At 38.8% G+C, this 22,098-nt stretch overlaps 1 protein-coding gene and 1 pseudogene across 11 annotated transcripts in view; one reads left to right on the forward strand and one right to left on the reverse strand.

The window, feature by feature from the left end:
- The window catches only part of TMCC1 (transmembrane and coiled-coil domain family 1), a 160,548-nt gene that overhangs the window by 22,258 nt on the left and 116,192 nt on the right, over window positions 1–22,098 (forward strand). For all 11 annotated transcript variants that reach the window (XM_061128876.1, XM_061128877.1, XM_061128880.1 and 8 more), the window contains one exon: window positions 19,451–19,506. The gene's annotated coding sequence lies outside the window, so the exon portion shown is untranslated. The remainder of the gene's footprint in view (window positions 1–19,450; window positions 19,507–22,098) is intronic.
- LOC133045494 (ribosomal protein eL22-like) lies at window positions 2,202–2,707 on the reverse strand (annotated as a pseudogene).

Consider the following 22,098-nt stretch of genomic DNA (forward strand, 5'->3'; position numbering starts at 1 on the left):
CTCAACCCAGGAATGTGGGTTGAGAAACTAAGTGCATTTGGTTTATTTTCTCCCTGATTTGACTACACAGAAAATCAAAGATGGCTGGCAAAGCATGTTTCTTCAAATCTTAGATAGTCTACATTCCTTGGTTAGATGAGTAAAGATTTTTTTTTTTTGGAGTAAAGTTTTTAAAAAATGTTTTTATTGCTTGCTTTTGTGAGAAAAGTATAGATTTGTACAGCAAATATAAAAAAGACCCAGAGAAATATAAACTAGAAAGTTATAATTTCTATAGTTTATAGTGATAACCAGTGTTATAATTTTTAATATTTGCATGATAGACTGATGCAAATATACCTATAAATACATATGTGGATCTGGATAACAGGGTACATACTGTTTTGTTACAAGTTTTTTCCCCCACTGCAATTAGCAGTATATTATGAACAGATTTCTAATCATACAAAATTTTGACATCAAGTTATGAAACATCTATTTAAATGGTTGCTTCTTAATGACGACCAGTTGATTTATGAAGATAGGAGGGTGGAGAAATATTTAAATGTTAAACCTATGTATTTTTCAAATCATTGGATTCTTTTGTAGATTAAACTAGCTAATGGTAATTATTTTCTACTTTATGTCAAGAAGTATTTGCTTTGGCATCCAAAATTGTTTTTCTAGTTATCATTGGTGATGGATTGATTAAAAATTGTACAGTTGCTCTGATGTACTCAGATAAACTGCTGAGTACTGGAGTTTGGATTATGGTCTTGATGGTTATTAATGGAAAGTTTGAAGTCTCTTGGAAAGTTTAACATGTATTTATTGAGCACCAACTGTGTGTCAGGCAGTGTAAAGGGGGCAAAAATTAAATGATAAAAGTCCTAGAGATGTTTGTTTTTCCAGCAGGGATGGGGTGGGTGGTAGTGCCAAACTGCATTAGAACAAAGTCAAAAGGTAAATTTCCTAAAGTGCTGATTTATTTTTGTAGTTTATTTTACACTCAGATTATTTTCATTTCCATATTTCATATTGACTTTTTTTGCATTACATTTAAATGATAAAATGATAAAAATGTATCTACATATTTTAAAAAATAATTGTTAGGAAAAAGGAAAATAAAACTTTGAAACATCACTTTTCTTCTTGAATATTACAGTTCAGTTCAGTTCAGTCGCTCAGTTGTGTCCCGACTCTTTGCGACCCCATGAATCGCAGCACGCCAGGCCTCCCTGTCCATCACCAACTCCCAGAGTTTACTCAAACTCATGCCCATCGAGTCGGTGATGCCATCCAGCCATCTCATCCTCTGTCGTCCCCTTCTCCTCTTGCCCCCAATCCCTCCCAGCATCAGGGTCTTTTCCAATGAGTCAGCTCTTCGCATGAGATGGCCAAAGTACTGGAGTTTCAGCTTCAGCATCAGTCCTTCCAATGAACACCCAGGACTTACCTCCTTTAGGATGGACTGGTTGGATCTCCTTGCAGTCCAAGGGACTCTCAAGAGTCTTCTCCAACACCACAGTTCAAAAGCATCAATTTTTCGGTGCTCAGCTTTCTTCATAGTCCAACTTTCATATCCATACATGACCACTGGAAAAACCATAGCCTTGACCAGACGGACCTTTGTTGGCAAAGTAATGTCTCTGCTTTTTAATATGCTATCTAGGTTGGTCATAACTTTCCTTCCAAGGAGTAAGCGTCTTTAAATTTCATGGCTGCAGTCACCATCCGCAGTGATTTTGGAACCCCAAAAAATAAAGTCTGACACTGTTTCCACTGTCTCCCCATCTATTTGCCATGAGATGGTGGGACCAAATGCCATGATCTTAGTTTTCTGAATGTTAAGCTTTAAGCCAACTTTTTCACTCTTGTCTTTCACTTTCTTTTTTTTTTTTTTTCAAATCTAAATATTTTATTATATACTTACACCCCAAATTGTATTTTTGCTATATACTTTTAACTTGAGGACATCTGTAAAATCAGTACATTACAGAAATCCTGAAATTCCACTAGCTATAAGCTATTTAAATACTACTTATACAAAGTATTTGGGGGGGGTGGGTGGGTGGACAAAAGCTTATTTACACATTCACTTTGCTATATACCTGAAACTAACACAACACCGTAAATCAACTACACTCCAATAAAAATATAAAAAAGTATTAAAGGAAAGCCAGCACCATATAAACAACATACACTTAAATAAAAGATGAATGTTTTACAGAGTAATGTTTTTTATTCGCTGATAAGCTGAAGGTCCATTTCAAGATGTTTCTTTCTTTTGTATGCTTAATGTGTTTTATTAGCAAGCAAAGCCCTATAAAGGATGGCATCATCTAGTCCTCAGACTCAGATTCATCTTCATCTTGACTAATCTGGAAGTAACGAAGCTCATAAGTCTCCTTGTCAGATGCAACCACACGAAGCCAATCACGAAGATTGTTCTTTTTAAGGTATTTCTTGGTAAGGTACTTCAAATACCTTTTAGAGAACTGTTTCTCAGAAACGACTATGATTTTATTCCTGAAGCGTTCAATGTTGAACGACGTTCCCAAGATTTCCAGTTTTTCCATTCACTTTAAACCTTCTCCCGCAGAAACTGTTCAAAATTTCCAGAATCAAAAATTCCATCTTCTACTGGATGAGTAAGATCCAAATTAAACTTCCAGGTTGACTTCTTAGACTTCTTGTCTTTCTTCGGTGCCATCTTGATGGCTTGCCGTGCGATGAGAGAGCGTCTTTCACTTTCATCAAGAGGCTTTTTAGTTCCTCTTCACTCTCTGCCATAAGGGTGGTGTCATCTGCATATCTGAGGTTATTGATATTTCTCCCGGCAATCTTGATTCCAGCTTGTGCTTCCTCCAGCCCAGTGTTGCTCATGATGTACTCTGCATATAAGTTAAATAAGCAGGGTGACAATATACAGCCGTGACGTACTCCTTTTCCTATTTGGAACCAGTCTGTTGTTCCATGTCCAGTTCTAACTGTTGCTTTCTGACCTGCATACCGGTTTCTCAAGAGGCGGGTCAGGTGGTCTGGTATTCCCATCTCTTTCAGAATTTTCCACAGTTTATTGTGATCCACAGAGTCGAAGGCTTTCGCGTAGTCAATAAAGCAGAAATAGATGTTTTTCTGAAACTCTCCTGCTTTTTCAATGATTCAGCAGATATTGGCAATTTGATCTCTGGTTCCTCTGCCTCTTCTAAAACCAGCTTGAACATCTGGAAGTTCTCAGTTCACGTATTGCTGAAGCCTGGCTTGGAGAATTTTGAGCATTACTTTACTAGCGTGTGAGATGAGTGCAATTGTGTGGTAGTTTGAGCATTCTTTGGCATTGCCTTTCTTTGGGATTGGAAAGAAAACTGACCTTTTCCAGTCCTGTGGCCACTGCTGAGTTTTCCAAATTTGCTGGCATATTGAGTGCGGCACTTTAACAGCATCATCTTTCAGGATTTGAAATAGCTCAACTGGAATTCCATCACATCCACTAGCTTTGTTCATAGTGATGCTTTCTAGGGCCCACTTGACTTCACATTCCAGGATGTCTGGCTCTAGGTGGTGTATCTTGAATATTTAAGACTTTAATATCGTTAAAATTATATTGTCCGTGAAAATTTTGCAGTGTTTATGGCAAAGTGAATGAAATTATACTATGAGCAAACCAGAATCTCGGACAAAATTTGAAATAGGGATTATAAGATTATTTTTGTTCCTTTAAATCACTGCTATCAGATTACTTTTCTATCCCCACTTTGTCTTATACTATATTTATATTGAATTACTGCTTTGACAGTATGAGAAGAAATAACGAAATATATTTTTGTAGATATATATATGTCTATATATAAATTTAAATCAGGTACCAGGTACTTTATAGTTACTTAAACTAAAAAGTCATTAAAGCTATCGGAAAAAATCCTAAATTGGACCTGTACCTATGAATAAGAAAGTTTTCCAACAGATATGTTGGAAACCAAGAGGCAGTCAGGCAAAACAAGATAATTTGGGGTTTGTATGTTTTAACCCTTTCATTCTTTTTCTCAGCGACTTAATCTCCATATATGCTTGCAGGTGTTAATATGTGAGAACATGAAAAAAAATTTTGTTTTGATTCTGACTACTGCAAATAGTGGGCTTCCCTTGTAGCTCAGTTGGTAAAGAATCTGTCTGCAGAGCAGGGGACCCGACTTTGATCCCTGGGTTGAGAAGATCCCCTGGAGAAGGAAATGGCAACCCACTCCAGTATCCTTGCCTGGAAGATCTCATGGACAGAGGAGCCTGGTGGGCTGTAGTCTATGGGGTCGCAAAGTGTTGGGGATGACTGAGCAACTAACACTTACTTTACTTACTTATTGCAAATAGTAGTCCTTATGAGGCCTTTTCTCCTTATAAGGGCATTATGTAAAATGAGAGATTATACTGCAAAATGATTGTTGTTATTTAGTTGCTCAGTCGTGTCTAACTCTTTGTGACCCCACTGACTGTAGCCCACCAGGCTACCTGTCAGTGGAATTTTCCAGGCAAGAATACTGGTGCAGGTTGCCATTTCCTCCTCCAGGGGATCTTCCTGACCCAAGGACTGAACCCACTTTTCTTATGTCTCTTGCCTTGGCAGAGGATTCCTTACCACTAGCACCACCTGGGAAGCTACTATAAAATATTGGCTGTTATTCCCTTTGCTGTACAATACATCCTTATAGTTTTTTTTTTTTTTTTAACCCAATAGTTATGTTGTGCTTATTGCATACCAGGCTGCCCTCTAAGTGTTAGACATTTAATCTTCACAGTTCTGGGAGAGTAGACACTGTTGTAAGCCATGAGGAAATTGTAGGTTGACAAATAAGTTGTGGTTGGTGCTGCAGTACTGTGAAACCTTTTCTTTACAGTCTGGATATGTTTGCACTTCACACATTTGCAGACTTACCACATCTTTGCAAGCTTTCTTCTGTCAGGTTCCAGCAATAGGTTATTGGTAATTTTATCTGATTACCTCTAGAGGGCTCGATAGATTTTGGGATAAGTAAAAGTCCAGGTGCAGTGCTTCAGTCTAACTCTTCATTAGAAAAATTTGGAACATATGATAGGTGTTGGTTAGGTAAGCTGGTGGTATTTTATAAATCCTCTATTTTGTCAATTCTGAGAGGAACGCCTTTTTTTTTTTTGCATCATAATGTGTCAATATTGTGTACATTGAATATGACAGCATTTCTCTTCAAAAAGCTGTTATTTAGGTATAGATGTCCCCCACCCCCTTTAGGTGTGCCTGTTAATCAATTGATGAGATCTTGTATCAAGGCAGTACAGTCGTGTTTTGACCATTTGACTCTATTTTTTTGCCTAACAAGCACGATCAGCCTGTTGTTCTTGGCCCTGTGCATAGTCTTTGCCTGTTTAGTGCTGAGAGCTAGATTTCCTTTTAGCCAGCTAAGATTGAAGTTGCTGTGGGTTCCAAGGCTTGATTTTGTATCCTCACTCTTTTCTTTAGACTTCCTGTAAGGATATCTTGATGACTCAGAGACAGATGTACCTATGTGTTTTGCCTTACTAGCTACTGCTAATTGAAGTGAATCAGCTAGTTGTGGGGGTAAGTTAGCAAATACTTTCACTGGAAACAGGACCAGAATTAAAACCTGAAAGTCCAAGGGCAGTTAATGTTTATTGGTTACATTCAAAATATTGTTTTATTATGGGAACACACTTCTACCTGTGTCCTTGTCCTTGTTCCCTGGTAACCATGCATGAGCTGTCCATCTCTGTAGTTTGGTCATTTTGAGGATGCTATATGCATGGAATCATTTGAGATTTGCTTTCTTTTTTCATTCACTAAGCATAATGCCTTTAAGATCTTCTCAGGTCTTTATGTGTGTCAGTGTTAATAGTTCTTTCTGTTTTATTGCTGAGTAGTGTTTCATTATGTGGATGTACTGGATGGAGTTAAACATTTGTCGGTTGAGGTATGTTTGCCTTGCTTCCAGTTGGGGTACTGTCAGTAATGCTGCTATGAACATTCATGTACAAGTTTTTACATGAACATATATCTTTTTTTTTTGGATAAATGACAAAGAATATGATTGCTGGGGTGTATGATAACTAAATATTTAATTTCATAAAAAACTACCAAACTTTTCCATAAGAGCTGTGCCATTTTACACTACCAGCAGTGTGATGAGTCTACTGAGACTTTCTTATTGCTTGTTCATTCTTGTCATTTAAATGGTGCTGAAAATTTTATGTGAGGAAAATCATAAAAAATAAGGTGTGTGCATTACTGACGTAGTTGTTTTAATTAAAATTAGTAGTTCTAGGTTCTTTGCTTGGGCAGTCTTTCGTTGATCTCATTGAAGTGATGAATAACTGAAGAATGAGGTAATTTATTTTAACTGAACTTTCATGCTCCATCATTTGACCATTTTGGAATCTAAAGAACTGATGCTTCTTTCTCTTTAACTCTCTTAATGTCTCTAGAAATGTGTGTCTTTCCCTAAATTGTTAATAATTTCTGATACTACAACTCCTGTTTATTGTAGGATACCTTATATTTTTTTCATTCATTTGCCTTTTTATTTTGTCATGAATTATTTTATCCACTTTTAATGACTTGATATGGTATTTTTTTTTTAATGACTTGATATGGTATTGAAACACCAATTAAAACTGTGCTCACTATCAAAACCGGCAAAACAGGCGAACAGGTTGCCTAAGCAACCATATCTATACACAGGCCTTACTCAGTCACTGAAATAGCATGGATTTTTTTAGGCCAAGGAAACTATCCAAGAATTTTGTGAATAAGGCTGAGTATTGACCTTGCCAGAATTCATGGGGAAGATGTCTTTCTTTTTGTTTTGTATGGTGGAAGAGGGTGTTTCATCCAAACATTGCCCTGGTTTCTTCTCCTTTTTCTACTGAGGGCTTTCTGTTTTTTAATGTCTAGAGATTTAAACTTCTTAAAAAAATTGTTTTTTAGTTTTTAACTATTTTATACTGGAGTGTAGTTGATTTACAATGCTGTGTTTCAGGTGTACAGCAAAGGGGTTCAGTTATTTATGTATATATACACACACACACACACATATTAATGTTTTTTCTTTTTCAGATCCTTATCCCATACAGGTTATTGCAGAGTATTGAGTAGAGTTCTCTGGGCTATACAGTAGGTCCTTGTTGATTATTTTATATGTAGTAGTATGTATATGTTAATCCCAAACTCCTCATTTATCCTCTTCCCCCTTTCCCCTTTGGTAACCATAAGTTGGTGTTCTAAATCTGTGACTTACTTAGACAAGAGTGGTGTTAGTAGAGAGGATAGAAAGGAAATAATTCAAGAATATTTGGGAAGCAAGTTGATCATTTTGTAATGTATAGAAACATCAAATCACTATGTTGAACTCTAGGAACATACATAGTATTGTAGGTCAACCATACTTCAACAAACAGACCTATAGAAAAAAGATCAGATTTGTGATCACCAGAGGTGGGAAGGGGGTGGAGGACTGGATGAAAGTGGTCAGAAGGGTCAAACTTCTAGTTATAAGGGCTTACCTGATAGCTCAGTTGGTAAAGAATCCACCTGTAATGCAGGAGACCCGTTTGATTCCTGGGTCGGGAAGATCCACTGGAGAAGGGATAGGCTATCCATTCCAGTATTCTTGGGCTTCCCGGGTGGCTCAGCTGGGTAAAGTATCTGCCTGCAATGTGGGAGATCTGGGTTGGATCCCTGGGTTGGGAAGATCCGCCGGAGAAGGGAAAGGCTACCCACTCCAGTATTCTGGCCTGGAGAATTCCATGGACTGTATAGGGTCACAAGGACTCGGATGTGACTGAGCGGCTTTCACTTTTACTTTCTAGTAATAAGATAAATGAGTACTCAGGATGTAATGAGAAGCGTGATTAATTACTACTGCAGTATGGTAGGTATATGAACATTGTTAGAAGAATAAATCCCATGAGTTCTTACTACAGGAAGAGCTTTTCTCTCTTTCTCTAGATGAGATGATGACTATCCACCAAATGTATTGTGGTGAGATCATTGCATGATGTATGTGAGTCATATTACCCTGCACACCTTAAACTTACACCATGAAAGTGAAAGTTGTTCAGTCGTGTCTGACTCTTTGCAACCCCATGAACTATGCAGTCCATGGAATTCTCCAGGCCAGAATACTAGAGTGGGTAGCCTTTCCCTTCTCCAGCATATCTTCCCAACCCAGGGATCCAACCCAGGTCTCTCGCATTGCAGGTGGATTCTTTACCAGCTGAGCCACCAGGGAAGCCCTAAAACTTATATTATGTTGTATGTCAAATAAATAGCTCAGTAATGCTGGAAGAAAAAAAAGAATGGCATTTAGGTGGCATTTGGTGAGGGACAGAGAATGTAAAGGACGGAGAGAGAGAACTCGGGTTTCTCTGTCTTAGGCAACTTAGTGCCCCTCACAGAAAAAGGGAATACTGAAAGAAAACAGGTGACCGCTTTATTTTGTTTTCCAAGAAGATCGCAAATTAGGTGTAGAACTTGAGGTACTCTATGGTGATACCTGGAAGGAGATGTCTTAATGAGGTGAGAACTCATTGGTTAGATTTAGATATACCCTCTTATGTGTTTCAGTCAGTTCAGTCACTCAGTTGTGTCTGACTCCTTGTGACCCCACGAACTGCAGCATGCCAGGCTTCCCTGTCCGTCATCAACTCCTGGAACTTACTCAAACTCATATCCATCGAGTCTGTGATGCCATCCAACCATCTCATCCTCTGTCCTCCCCTTCTCCTCCTGCTTCAGTCTTTCCCAGCATCAGGGTCTTTTCCAGTGAGTCAGTTCTTTGCATCAGGTGGCCAAAGTATTGGAGTTTCAGCTTTAGCATCAGTCCTTCCAATGAATATTCAGGACTGATCTCCTCTAGGATGGACTGGTTGGATCTGGCAGTCCAAGGGACTCTCAAGCCTTCTCCAACACCACAGTTCAAAAGCATCAAATCTTCTGCGCTCAGCTTTCTTTATAGTCCAGCTCTCACATCCATACATGACTACTGGGAAAACCATAGCTTTGACTAGACGGACCTTTGTTGGCAAAGTAATGTCTCTGCTTTTTAATATGCTGTCTAGGTTGGTAGGTTGGTTATAGCTTTTCTTCCAAGGAGCAAGCGTCTTAATTTCATGACTGCAGTCACCATCTGTAATTTTAATGCTTTCTAGAAATACTGTCCTCTTGCTCATGTTTCTCATGTTGGCAAATAATTAAGGACGTGTTATTAATTGATATTTGCCGTTAATAATAATATACTCTCCCTACCTAACAACCCCTTGCCCTTCCACAAACCATCTTATTTTGATTTTAGAATTTTGTAAAATGTTAAGATGAAAAAGACCTCATTGCTCAGGAGCATGTTACCTAATGGAATCAACATAGAAAAATAAAAAATAGCTCTCTGCCTGGTATTATTTGGCTTTGAGTTGTGTTGTTCTCTGCTTACGCTGGCTGGTTTATAATTTGATGAAAGTAGCATATTTGAGTATTGTTATTTTAATCATTAAAAAAAGTTAAAATATATTAAATTTTCATTGTATTGTCTTTTATAACTTTAAGTTGCCTTCATTTCTATGGAGCAGATGCTCGTTCGAAGGAATTTGTATGACAGTCGTTTTCTGTTTATCCTGCTGGAAGTTTGATCCACTCGGTTGACAGCTTTATTTTTCTTTCCTCAAAAGCCAGCACTAGGCCCACAGGAAGGAAAGGAACCTAAGCTGGAGCCAAAGGCTGGTGTCGCATAGGCCTGTGGGGGTGCACGGTCAGAAGCTTTGCAGTTGCTTGGCCTGGATCTGTCAAAACAGGTTTGGTGGGCTCTGGCTGTGCCATGGTTTATTTATATGCCTCAGAGTAGTGATCCTGGGAATGAATGCATTGTGAGTGCAGTTTGGAAAATTGTTGTAGATTGCTCCAGGAGGGGAGAAAAGCCCCCTGAGAAACCCCACGGTTGAACAGGTCTTGGGCTCACTGGTTTAGTTTTCTGTGAGTGCGACCCAGCAATTAAACTGTTGCCACATTTCAGCAGCCACTGTCAGGGTTTTGGAAGCAAGTTGGTTCACGGAAGACAGAATGTGAGATTAAATATATCTTAGCTCTGGCTGGAGTAGATACTGTTAAAACATGAGTGAGATGGATATAAAATAAGTCTTCTCTGCTGGTTTCAGGAAAGCATAGTGGGGAAAAAAAAAAAGCAGGATTCTTTTCTAATTTCTGTGGATCCAGCTAGGATATTACATCTTGCATTTTTAAGACATTTAAAAGTACAGACAAAAGGACAGGACAGTGTATATTTGAACAGTGTTAAGTACAAAAACAGGAATTGATGGGGTAGTAGTATGGTTCCATATTTTCTACCATTATTTTCTCCCAGGACTTAGCCTTTGTTACACATTATGTATTTATCTTTCTTTACAAAAGAAATGCCGACTTTTCAGTGAAGTACTAACGGTTTTCAAATGGCACTTAATCTGAGTGTTAATTAGAAAAGAATTTACAATTTTGCATTAAATGTAACCTTTCTTACATCTTAGGCTTCCCTGATGGCTCAGCTGGTGAAGAGTCTGCCTGCAATGCAGGAGACCTGCCTTTGATCCCTGGGTTGGGAAGATCCCCTGGAGAAGGGGATCCCCGCCTGGAGAATCCCATGGACGTCGCAGAGAGTCAGACACGACTAAGCGACTTTAACTTTCACTTTTCTTTCTTACATCTTGCTGTTAAGTTGTCAAGAGATTTTTGATGAGTGATTCAGTCTCCTTACTCTTTGTAGATCTGTTCAGAGTCTTGAGGTAGTCTTGGTAGATTTTGTGTTTCTAGGAATCTGTCCATTTCATCTTGGTTGTTCGATTTGTTGGCACACAGTTGTGCATAATATACTCTGGTAACCCTTTATATTCCCATAGAGTTGTCCTCACTTGCGTTTCTGATTTTGGGTCTGTCCTTTCTTTAGCAGTCACTCTAGCTCAGAGTTTGTCAGTTTTGTTGCTCTTTTTTCAAGGAATCATCTAGTTTTGTTGATTTTCTGTGTTGTTTTTCTCTTCTCTGCTTCACTGATTTCTGCTCTCATCTTCGTTATTTCCTCCCTTCTCTACTTTTGCATTTAAGTCCTCTTATTCTAGTTCTGTAAGTTATAAAATTGTGTTTTTTGATTTATGATCTTTCTTGTTTGTTAATGTGGGGGTTTATAAATTTCTGCCTCAATGCTGCTTTCTAAGTGTCCCATAGGTTTTAGAATGTCATGTTTTCATTTTTATTCGTCTCTAAGTTTTTGCTAATTTCCCTTGTGATTTCTTTGATTCATTTGTTAATTTAATAGTGTGTGGTTTAATTTTCACACATTTGTGAATTTCCAGTTATTGTTCTGTTGTTATTTTCTAACTTCATCCCATTCTGATTGAAGATAGTTTGTGTGCTTTTAAAATATATTGAGACTTAATTTGTGAGCTGTTATGTGGTCTGTCCTTAAATGTATCCCACGTACATTTCAGAAGAATGTGTATGCAGTTGCTTTTGAATGTCTTAGTCTTCAGTGTTTAGCTACCAATAGTGGGGGTAAGGGGTAGGGAGATGGATTGGGGAAAAAAGGGTCAGTTCAGTCAGTCGCTCAGTCCTGTCCGACTGTTTGCAACCCCATGGACTGCAGCACGCCAGGCTTCCCTGTCCATCACCAACTCCTAGAGCTTGCTCAAAGTCATGTCCATCAAGTTGGTGATGCCATCCAATCATCTGATCCTCTGTCATCCCCTTCTCCTCCCACCTTCAATCTTTCCCAGCATTAGGGTCTTTTCCAATGAGTCAGTTCTTCACATCAGGTGGCCAAATTACTGGAAAGAAGGATACCAAATAAATCCCTTGGAAGTCACTTAGCTGGAGAGAGAGGGCCTTGCACACCTACTGGGGGTCAGAGGGATGGGGAGGAAAGATGCAACAAAAATGAGCGCCTGTCTCTGCATCTTTGTGATCAGAAGCAACAGTCAGTGGTCAGAGCATGGATCACATAGATCTTGGAGGACAGAGTCTTTTTTGCCCACCCGAGCTCCCATAAGCTGTGTCCAAGCTGCTCTGGAACCTTGCCCAGCTGACTTTCGTGTTTCTAGAGGAAGCTGTGTAGCTGCTACAGTGCTAGGAGTTGAAATTGAAATTAAATGCAACTTACTGTCCAAGCCTTCCCCATAGATTCCATAGTTCCAAAATACAGCAGACAGATTCTACCAGTGCATTTGTTGTCTTGTAGTTATCACCTACTCACTGGACAGTCTCACTTTGACCATGTTTCTCACTTTTAATGGAACACTGTATCTTGGTATCTTGTCTTCTCATGTTTGCATGTTCATCCATTCACAGAACAGTTTAAGCCAAGGCACTAGAGCTACCCATTCTTTTTGGTCACCGTGCTTTTAGTCAGATCCTCTTGCTTCAGCCATATTTACTGAGTAAACTCAAGTGAAGTGAAGTGAAAGTTGCTCAGTCGTGTCTGACTCTTTGTGACCCCATGGACTATAAAGTCCATGGATTTCTCCAAGCCAGAATACTGGAGTGGGTAACCTTTCCCTTCACCAGGGGATCTTCCCAACCCAGGGACTTAACCAGGTCTCCAGCATTGCAGGCAGATTCTTGACCATCTGAGCCACAAGGGAAGCTCAACTCAAGGAAATGTGATAAAGCTATATTTGTGACTGAGGTGATTTCATTTTTCAAAGTAGTAAATATCTGTTGAACTTACTTGATTATGTCTTTCTCATTTCTGGCTGAACTCTTGGGTTTCTTGTCTATGCATTTATAAACCAAGGAGGTCAAGAGAAAGGTTTGAGTGTGAATGACCGGGCTGGGAAAAGATGTTGCTAAATCACAAATACCCTTAGGAGGTAGCCAGAAAAATGTTGTCCTTTATAAAATAGAAGCATGAGAAGAAATAATGACTTCAAGAATAGAACTGTTGAATAAATTTGCAGTGTAGCAAAGCACAAAGTATGTGTTACCACTGAAACCATTTCAGATGACCTACAGTGAAGGAGAAAGAGCATAAGTTGAAGATGTTTTTTAAAATCAAAAAAAACATGACTAAGTTTTATTCCTAAACTTTGTGTTCATCCATTTACTCTAGAGAGATTTAAGATTGGCTCTGGGTCAATTGAGCAAGTTTGACATTCTCAAGGCTTATTGAAATGTAGCATTTATGTTATGTGTGCCTACGTGCTCAGTCACTTCAGTCATGCCTGACTCTTAGTGACCCCATGAACTGTGGCCCTCCAGACTCCTCTGTTATGGAATTCTCTAGGCAAGAATACTGGAGTGGGTTGCCATGCCCTCCATCAGAGGATCTTCCCGACCCAGGGGTTGAACCTGCGTCTCCTGTATTGCAGTTGGAGTCTTTACCCACTGGGCCTCCTGGGAAGCCTGCTATTTATATGTAACATTAATTAATAATAAACACTAGTATATGTTTATTTTGAGTATTCTTTCCTGTTTTGAATTACATATCATGACTACTTGATGTAAGAAATTTGGAATTAAGATTTTTTAATTGAAGTATAGTTGGAAAATTCAACAGTGGCCACAGGACTGGAAAAGATAAGCTTTCATTCCAATCCCAAAGAAAGGCGATGCCAAAGAATGTTCAAACTACCTCACAATTACACTCATCTCACACACCAGCATATTAAAAGCAGAGACATAACTTTACCAACAGAGTTCCATATAGTCAAAATTATGGTTTTTCCAGTAGTCATGTATGGACATGAGAATTGGACCACAAAGAAAGCTGAGTGCTAAAGAATTGATGCTTTTGAACTGTGGTGCTGGAGAAGACTCTTGAGAATCCCTTGGACTGCAAGGAGATCAAACCAGTCAACCCTAAAGGAAATCAGTCGTGAATATTCATTGGAAGGACTGATGCTGAAGCTGAAGCTCTAACACTTCGGCCACCTGATGCAAAGAACTGACTCCTTGGGAAAGACCTCATGCTAGGAAAGATTGAAGGCAGGAGGAGAAGGGGATGACAATGGAAGAGATGGTTGGATGGCATCAGAAACTTGATGCACATGAGTTTGAGCAAGCTCTGGGAGTTGGTGATGGACAGGGAAGCCTGGCGTGCTGTAGTCCATGGGGTCACAAAGAGTCAGACACGACTGAGCGACTGAACTGTACCGATTGACAATGTTGTGTTAGTTTCTCGTGGACAGCAAACTGATTCAGTTATACATAGATGTGTGTATATATTCCTTTTCAGATTCTTTTCCATATTAGGTTGTTACAAGATATTGAACATAGTTATCTGTGCTGTACAGTAGGCCTTGTTTATCTGTTTCAGTAATGTGTATCTTTTGAGCCCTAATTTCCCAGTTTATCCTCACCCGCTTTCACCTTTGACAGCTGTAAGTTTGTTTTCTCTGTGAGTCTGTTTCTGTTTTGTAAATAAGTTCATTTGTATCATTTTTTTTGGATTCCACATATAAGTGATATTCTGTGATATTTGTCTTCTCTGACTTACTTCACTGAGTATGATACTCTCTAGGTCCATCCTTGTTGATGCAAATGGCATTGCTTCATTCTTTTTATGACTGAGTAGTTTACCATTGTGTACATGTGGTACATCTTATTTATCCATTCCTTTACTGATGGACATTTAGGTTGCTTCCATGTCTTAGTTATTATTCATAGTGCTGCTATGACTATAGGGGTGCATGTATCTTTTTGAATTAGAGTTTTCTCCAGATGTATGTCCAAGAGTGGTATTGCTGGGTCATACGGCAGCTCTGTTTTTTCTTGATAGCTTTTTAGGGAAAACTCCATACTGTTTTCCATTGCAGCTACACCAAAAAGTACACTTACACATTGGAAAAGTCTTTATTTCCTCTTCACTTATGAAGGATATTCTCACTAGATAAAGAATACTGGTTGAACAGTCTTTTTCTTTCAACATTTTAAAGTTGCTAAACCCTTATTATCTTGCTTGCAAAGTTTCTGACAGCAAGGTTATTATAATCCTTATCCTTGCTCCTCTGTATATACTGTGTTTTCCCCTGTCTGGTTGCCTTCACGATTTCCCTTTTTCTTTTCAGCTATTTGAATATGATATGCCTAGTTTTTTGGGTTTTTTTAAAGTCTTGTTTGACACTTTTGGACCTTCTTAAATCTGTAGTTTGGTGTCTTGTCACTTAACCATTCAAATATTTCTTCTGCTCTGTTCTTTCTTCTCCAGGCATTCTGAGTATATTACACTATTTGATATTTTCCCACAGTTCTTGGATATTTTCTCTTGTTTTATTTTCCTACTTCTTTTCTTCTTTACATTTCAATTTGAGTAATTTCTATGAGCCTGTCTTCAAGTTCACTGATTCTTTTTTTAGCTGTTTCAAATCTACTAAAAGAATTTGTTGTTGATTACCATGTTTTTCTTTCTAGGATTTCCACTATATTCTTTATGATTTCCACGTCTCTGTAAAACTACCTGTCTGATCTTGCATGTTGTCTACCTTTTCCGTTAGTCTTCACCATATTAATCATGTTTTAAATTCTCTGATAACTCTCATATCTGTGGCATTTCTGAGTCTAGTTCTGATGATCGCTTTGTTTCTGCCAACTATGTTTTTATTACCACCTTTGGCATGCTTCCTAAGTTCTTGTTGAAAGGTGTCCATTTTGTGTAGAACAGGAAATACTGAGGTGAATATCTGATATGCTTAGAGAAGACTGCAAACTTCCTACTGCTGAGCCTTTAAGGTAGAATTTAAATTAATCTGTTAGGGGTTGGGCTCTGTTTAAAGAGTGTTATTGCTATGGTTACCAGCATTGATACATGTTGTTGCCATGGAAACCAAAGACTTCAAATTTCCCTAGTGTCCATTATATCCCTGCTTAGCTTTGGGTTTTCTGTTTGTGCTGTTTCACACAGTGAGTTTGTTTCTTGCAGCTGTATTTCATTATTTTTACTCAACGCTTGTTGGCAGAGACCATTACTTTGCTGACAAAGGTCCGTCTAGTCAAAGCTATGGTTTTTCCAGGAGTCATGTATGGATGTGAGAGTGGACTATAAAGAAAGCTGAGTGCCAAAGAACTGATGCTTCTGAACTGTGGTGTTGGAGAAGACTCTTGAGAGTCCCATGGACTGCAGGGAGATGAAACCAGTCAATCCTAAAGGAAATCAGTCTTGAATATTCATTGGAAGGACTGATGGTGAAGCTGAAACTCTAATACTTTGGCCACCTGATGCAAAGAACTGACTGCTTGCGAAAGACCTCATGCTAGGAAAGATTGAAGGCAGGAGGAGAAGGAGATGACAGAGGATAAGATGGTTGGATGGCATCAGTAGCTCGATGGACCTGAGTTTGAGCAAGCTCTGGGAGTTGGTGATGGACAGGGAAGCCTGGCCTGCTGCAGTCCATGGGGTTGCAAAGAGGCAGACACGACTGAGTGACTGAACTGAACTGAATTGTTAGCATTATAGTGGAGGGTGGGGGGAGTTCTGTGATGATCTGGTAAGCCTCAGATTTAGGCAGGCACTAGAACCTGGGTCTCAGAGGTGTGGCCCTCATAAAACTTTCTAGGAGTGGAGTTGTTCCCCTTCTTTTCTCTTCCTCAACTGCTGTGTCTATCTTAGGTTTTATCCTCCCTCCCCCTTTTTGAGCTTAGGTTTTTTAAAAATAAATTTTAACCAATAGTAGTTTATTTTTTGTTTAAATTTCCTATTCAAAGCAGCCTTCTCTGCCCCTGTATTTTATTTTTTTGGCTTCACCATGTGGCATGCAGAATCTTCGTTCCCTGCAGTGGAAGCATGGAGGCTTAACCAAACTGGACCACCAGGGAAGTCCTTAAGCTAATAGGGGAGATTGATTTGGGCTGATTGGCGTTGACTGCCGAGCTCCACAAGGGTGGGGGCTGGGATAAGAAGCTTCTTTTCATTCTCTCAGATTCTCTCTGCACCCCCCCCCGCGCCCCCCCCAGCAGCCTTTTGAGGTTCCTGGCGGAAAAGCCTCTGATAGGGTAGACGCTCTCATGATGGCAGTCCCTTGAGACTTTGCACTCTGACATTAGCCCACATTCAGTCTCCAGCAGCTGGTCAAAACTTGTGCTTTAATCTTCCTGACTGCGGTGGGAGTCTTTCATGCTCTTGGGGCTGTATTTCGTTTGGTTAGAAAGCTTTACCTCTAGGATTTTAGGTGCTTGTCCAGCCTCTGTGTTGCTCCATCCCTGTTGCATTGCCTCCAGGTTGGGTCAGGAGACATTGTGGGTGGTGGGGAGAGAGTGGTTTCATCTACTCTTTCTGAACCTTAGGAGTCCACATTGTGGTCAGAGAATAACTTGTGAGACTTGCTTTAGTGCTTAGCATATGGGTCACTTTTTGTAAGTGATCTCTTTGAGCTTGATAGCGTATTCTGCAGTTATTGGGTACTGTCTTATACAAATGTCTGTTTAGGTCCCCAGTTTGTTAACCATGCTATTCAAATTTGTATCTCTTATTTTTCCTCTGATTTAGGTCATTTATTCTGTCAATTATGAGAGATGTTAAAAATTTCTCCATTATGATTTTAGGTATATTTCACTTCCTGTAGTTCTGCTGAGTTGTGCTTTATGCATTTGGAGGCTATGTTATTACTTGCATATAAATTTTAGATGATGTCTTTCTAATGAATTCTGCATTTAATCCTGTGACTTATATTACCTCTGTTAATGCTTTTTGAATTGCAGTCTTATTTTGAGTACTACTGATAAAGCGTGAGCAGCTTTTGTTCAGATTATTTTTGTTAACCCTTTCTATGCATTTTATTTTAATTGTTCTCTATATTGGGCATGATTCTTTTACACATCATAATAGAAGAATTTTTTTTTTTTGGCCACGTCACAGGACTGTGGGATCTTAGTTCCCCAACCAGTGAATGAACTGGGTCACCGCTGTGAAAGTGCTGGGTCCTAAACACTGGACCACCAGGGATTGATTTCCGTTTTTTATTTCGTATGATAATCTTTTTCTTTTGGTCCACTTATATTTAATATAATTATTGGAATATTTGGATTTGCATTTGATAGCTTATATTTTCCTTTTTATATGTCTTATCTGCGAGCTTGCTTTCCCTCCTTTTTGTATTTATTTGCATATTTTAATTCTGTTTTTCCTTTCTGTTAGTACAATAGTTATATCCTTTTCTACCATTTTTAAATGTTTCCCCTTGAGATTAAAACATGTATTTACTTTCTTTTTTTTCCAAATATGTAAGTTTATTTTTTCCCAACATAAGAATAGTCATAATGTATACACTTCGAAAAGTAGAAAAAGTTAAAGATGGAAAGTCCTCCCTCACATCTGCCCACCAGCCCCTCAGTTCTCCAGATGACTCAGAATGAGTATCCCCCAGCACAGTCATCTGGCCCCTTCACTGGCCCCCGACGTACAGCACGTATACTGCTCTGTGCTGTGTTTACTGCTCTGGGGCTGGGACACTTGGCCTATATCTTGCTGCTTATTCATCCATCTTCTCATCTTTCAAAGTTCAGTGAAAGCTTCTTTCTTCTTGAAACTTTTCAAGGCAAATGTAGTCTGATTTCTTCCACTTCTGATGGTAATCATAGTTGTCTTTACACATTTTAGCACTTAATTATGTTGTTCTGTGCTGTTTCTCTTAAGCTTCAAGTATGTAAACTTACTTTCCATCCTAGATTAGATCCGTGAGGATAAGGTAGGATGCTTTGTTTGTGTAATTCGGAGCACATAGCAGATGCCCCCCAAACACGTGCCTCAGTAAATTGCCTTTGGTAATGGCTGTTTTCCAGGGAATTTTCCATTTTGGTGCATCTTGAGCCTCAGTTATTCATGGTAGACATACTTTTTAAGAGTTGCTTTTGAATGCAAAATCGCAGATGGAGAATTGGAAGCTACTTGAAAGATACTTGCTTATAGAATTATACTTCTTTTCATGTTGGTAGGGAATCTGCTCACAATGCGGGAGGCCCGGATTCAATCCCTGGGTTAGGAAGATACCCTGGAGTAGGAATGGCAACCCACTCCAGTATACTGGCCTGGAGAATTCTGTGGACAGAGGAGCCTGGTGGGCTACAGTCCACAGGGTTGCAAAGAATCAGACATGACTGAGCGACTAACACACTTATTTTGCATTTCATTTTACTTTAAGATTAGAATTAATGGACTATCCATTCCTAATTCAGTATCATAGTGTAAAAATATTTATGAAATATGCTTTCTTTTTTTAAGTATTGACAAGTTACTTTTCCCCCAAAGTGCTTTTTCTTGATTATAGTTTTTTTTTTTCATTATTTCTTTGCAAAATGAGAAAATACTGAAAAACACTAGAAAAAATTACCCTGCACTACTACCACTGAGAGATAAATGTTACCGTTTTGTTATGTGTATACTCAGTTTTTCCCTATGTTTATATAAATAAATTCCCCTCTTCTAAGTTTCCTGCTTTATAATTCTTAATGTTTGCTTTTCAGCTTTCCCTAAAAGGATTCCAGAACACCTTAGAAGACCTTGAGGAAGAGTGATAAAGGCAAGTATTCAACTTGTTAGCATCAGTGAAATAATTTGGTTCATAGCCAAACCAAAAAGCTTTGGTCACCGTGTCTATCAAGAAAACTAAAAAGTTAGGAGTAACAACTTAAAGGAAAAAAAAAGATAGTTCATATATAATTTGAGTTTTTTTTTTCAAAACTGTTGTAGAAAATTGTTAAAAATTCTGAGAATTTAACAAAGTTTTCTGAAATATCTGGTTTGTTGGTGGCTACCATTTCCTCTTCTTTTTTCCTCACTTTCACCCCTTTCTCCTGCCCCCTTTCTCCCATATCCTTTTGTTCCCTTTTCTCTTTACTGGTTTCCTCAGGCTTACCTAGAAGGACTTTACTTTTCAGAGAAGCCCTGTGAATAAAAGAGAAGCCAACATTTCCTTCTTATGAAAGAACATTTAGGTTTACAGTTGAACTTGTTCGTGTTAAACCAGAGATCGGAATATGGTTGTTTGGGAAGTTTTATAAGCTGAACAGCAGTTATTATTCATTTGAATTTTACTACTGTCTTACAGAAGAAACTGGGGGGGGGGGAGTGGATCCTAAAAAAATTCACATTATTGAATTATTTTAGTGTTTGCTTTCTTCCTGTCACAAGTTTTATATAATGATTATAGCATTACATTTTACAGTCAGTGCAACAGGTTGTTTTTCAAAATTCTTATCTAACAATTTGACGCTTAAAGCTCAGTTTAGGTTTCTTTGGTGTTCTGTGTTAGGTGAGCTTCTGTTAGTATCATGAAGACGTGTTTTGCCTTTGAAATCCCAGAATTTACTACTCCTCTACTAGGTAATCTGTGCAGCCATGTAGATAGCCTGTGCAAGCTTTGGCTTGTAAATCAACACTCTCTTTCTAGGTTTTCCTCCAAATGTTGGCATGTCCTTATAATTCATCATTCTTTTGAATTATATGAGAATATATGATATAGATATGCTAATGAAATCTCAAATGAAGATACTGACATTTAAAAATGTACCATATTCTCCATTTTTTAAAACCAAGAAGCAGGTGACCACCTGGTTAGTTTATAACACTGCCCAATGAAGCTGATCTGCTGAGTAATAAATTCCTTGTATGTTTGTATATGAGACAAGTAAATTTGGTAGTTTTCTAATGAACCTTGACACCATTCCTCTCTTTATGGTATCTTTTATTCTCATGGGAGAAACTTATTTTATATATTTTACTTTCAAAAACAGCAGCAACAAAAAATCTGTTGTATTATTTAGCTAATGCAATATAAATAAGGAGAAAAGTAAATTACTTCCTCATTATCATCCTGCTGCTGTCAGATCCTCTGTCTTCTCAGGGTCTAAATATCCCAGTGCAAGAAGAGGTTAATTGATATAATTACTGGATAAGCTTGGTTACATAGCCCTTTTTGTCTGAGAAGCTTAGTGCTTTGCAGAGTGAAAATAATTCAATAACTGTTAGTCTGCACTAGAAACTCATGAGGGAAGGTGAGGATAATTAAATACATATACTGTTGACAACATCATTGCCCACAAGGAGCCCCAGAAAACTCCATATAGCCCGAAACAGTTGTTTATGTCGGAAGGATTAAGGGCCTCGCTCTTGGCTCTCCCAAAGGGAAAAGGAAAAATAAAAGCAACAGAGAGTCCGGAAAAGGGTGAGAGGCCCCAGTGGTGTGGCCGGTTTTCGGTGCGGCCACAGAGAATTTGAGTGAAAAGCAGTGAAATTTCCCATCTTCGTGACTGCTCCTCATTTACCTAGTTTGGGAGCAAAGAATTTTGTGGTATTTAGATAGTAGGAAGGTACTGGTTAAAGGTGTTTAACTCTGTCAACATGGTTTATGCTGCTGAGTCATGAAGAGGTTAGGAGATGGGAAGATAGGCATGGAAGAGTGTGGTCCCCGAAGCCACAGTGACGGCGTCCATACACGTTCATGGTGAGAAGGTCATCTGAGAGAAGTTACCAGGAAGAAAGGTCTGATGGGTTTGCATTCCTGTCCCTTTGGACTCTCGGAGCCTGGAGGTCACAGTGAACTCTTAAATCCAACTGATTTATGCCTTTCAGATTGCTGTTTGGTGGCCAGAGGTCTGTCTGCATATGCTAGACCATGACCACCCTAGGTGCTTCAGACTTGGTAGTGACTTAGTTGTGACTTCAAACTGTTCAAAGTCCTTGGTATAACACAGGGAGTTTTAAAGCCCTTTGAACGAAAGTTTGAGGTAAAATATAGAAATAAAGAACTTGACACACCACGTTTTGTCCTCCTTAGCAGGTTCTGTACTTTAATGCAGTTTTGTTTTAGATATTTGCAGAAACTCAATTTTTTAAAAAGTTTTCTATTATGAGAAATCTCATCCCTACCACACCCTCCCTTTCTTTGGCATGTGACTTCCGTAACTATGGCAATTGTGCTGACCTTACATCTCTTAGTTTCAACTTCCTTTTGATTTCCTGCACTTAATGTTGGTGTGTGGTTGTGATCTGACCCTTCTTTTTCTCTCCTTTTTAGTCATACCCGTTACTGTGTCACTTCTTTGCTTTTGAGTTTGTGTGAATACAGCTGTCCCCTGGTACCCATGGAGGACTGGTTCCAGGACTCCTGCAG

The sequence above is a fragment of the Dama dama genome, chromosome 24, assembly GCF_033118175.1.
Source record: "Dama dama isolate Ldn47 chromosome 24, ASM3311817v1, whole genome shotgun sequence".
NCBI classification, from domain to species: Eukaryota; Metazoa; Chordata; class Mammalia; order Artiodactyla; family Cervidae; genus Dama; species Dama dama.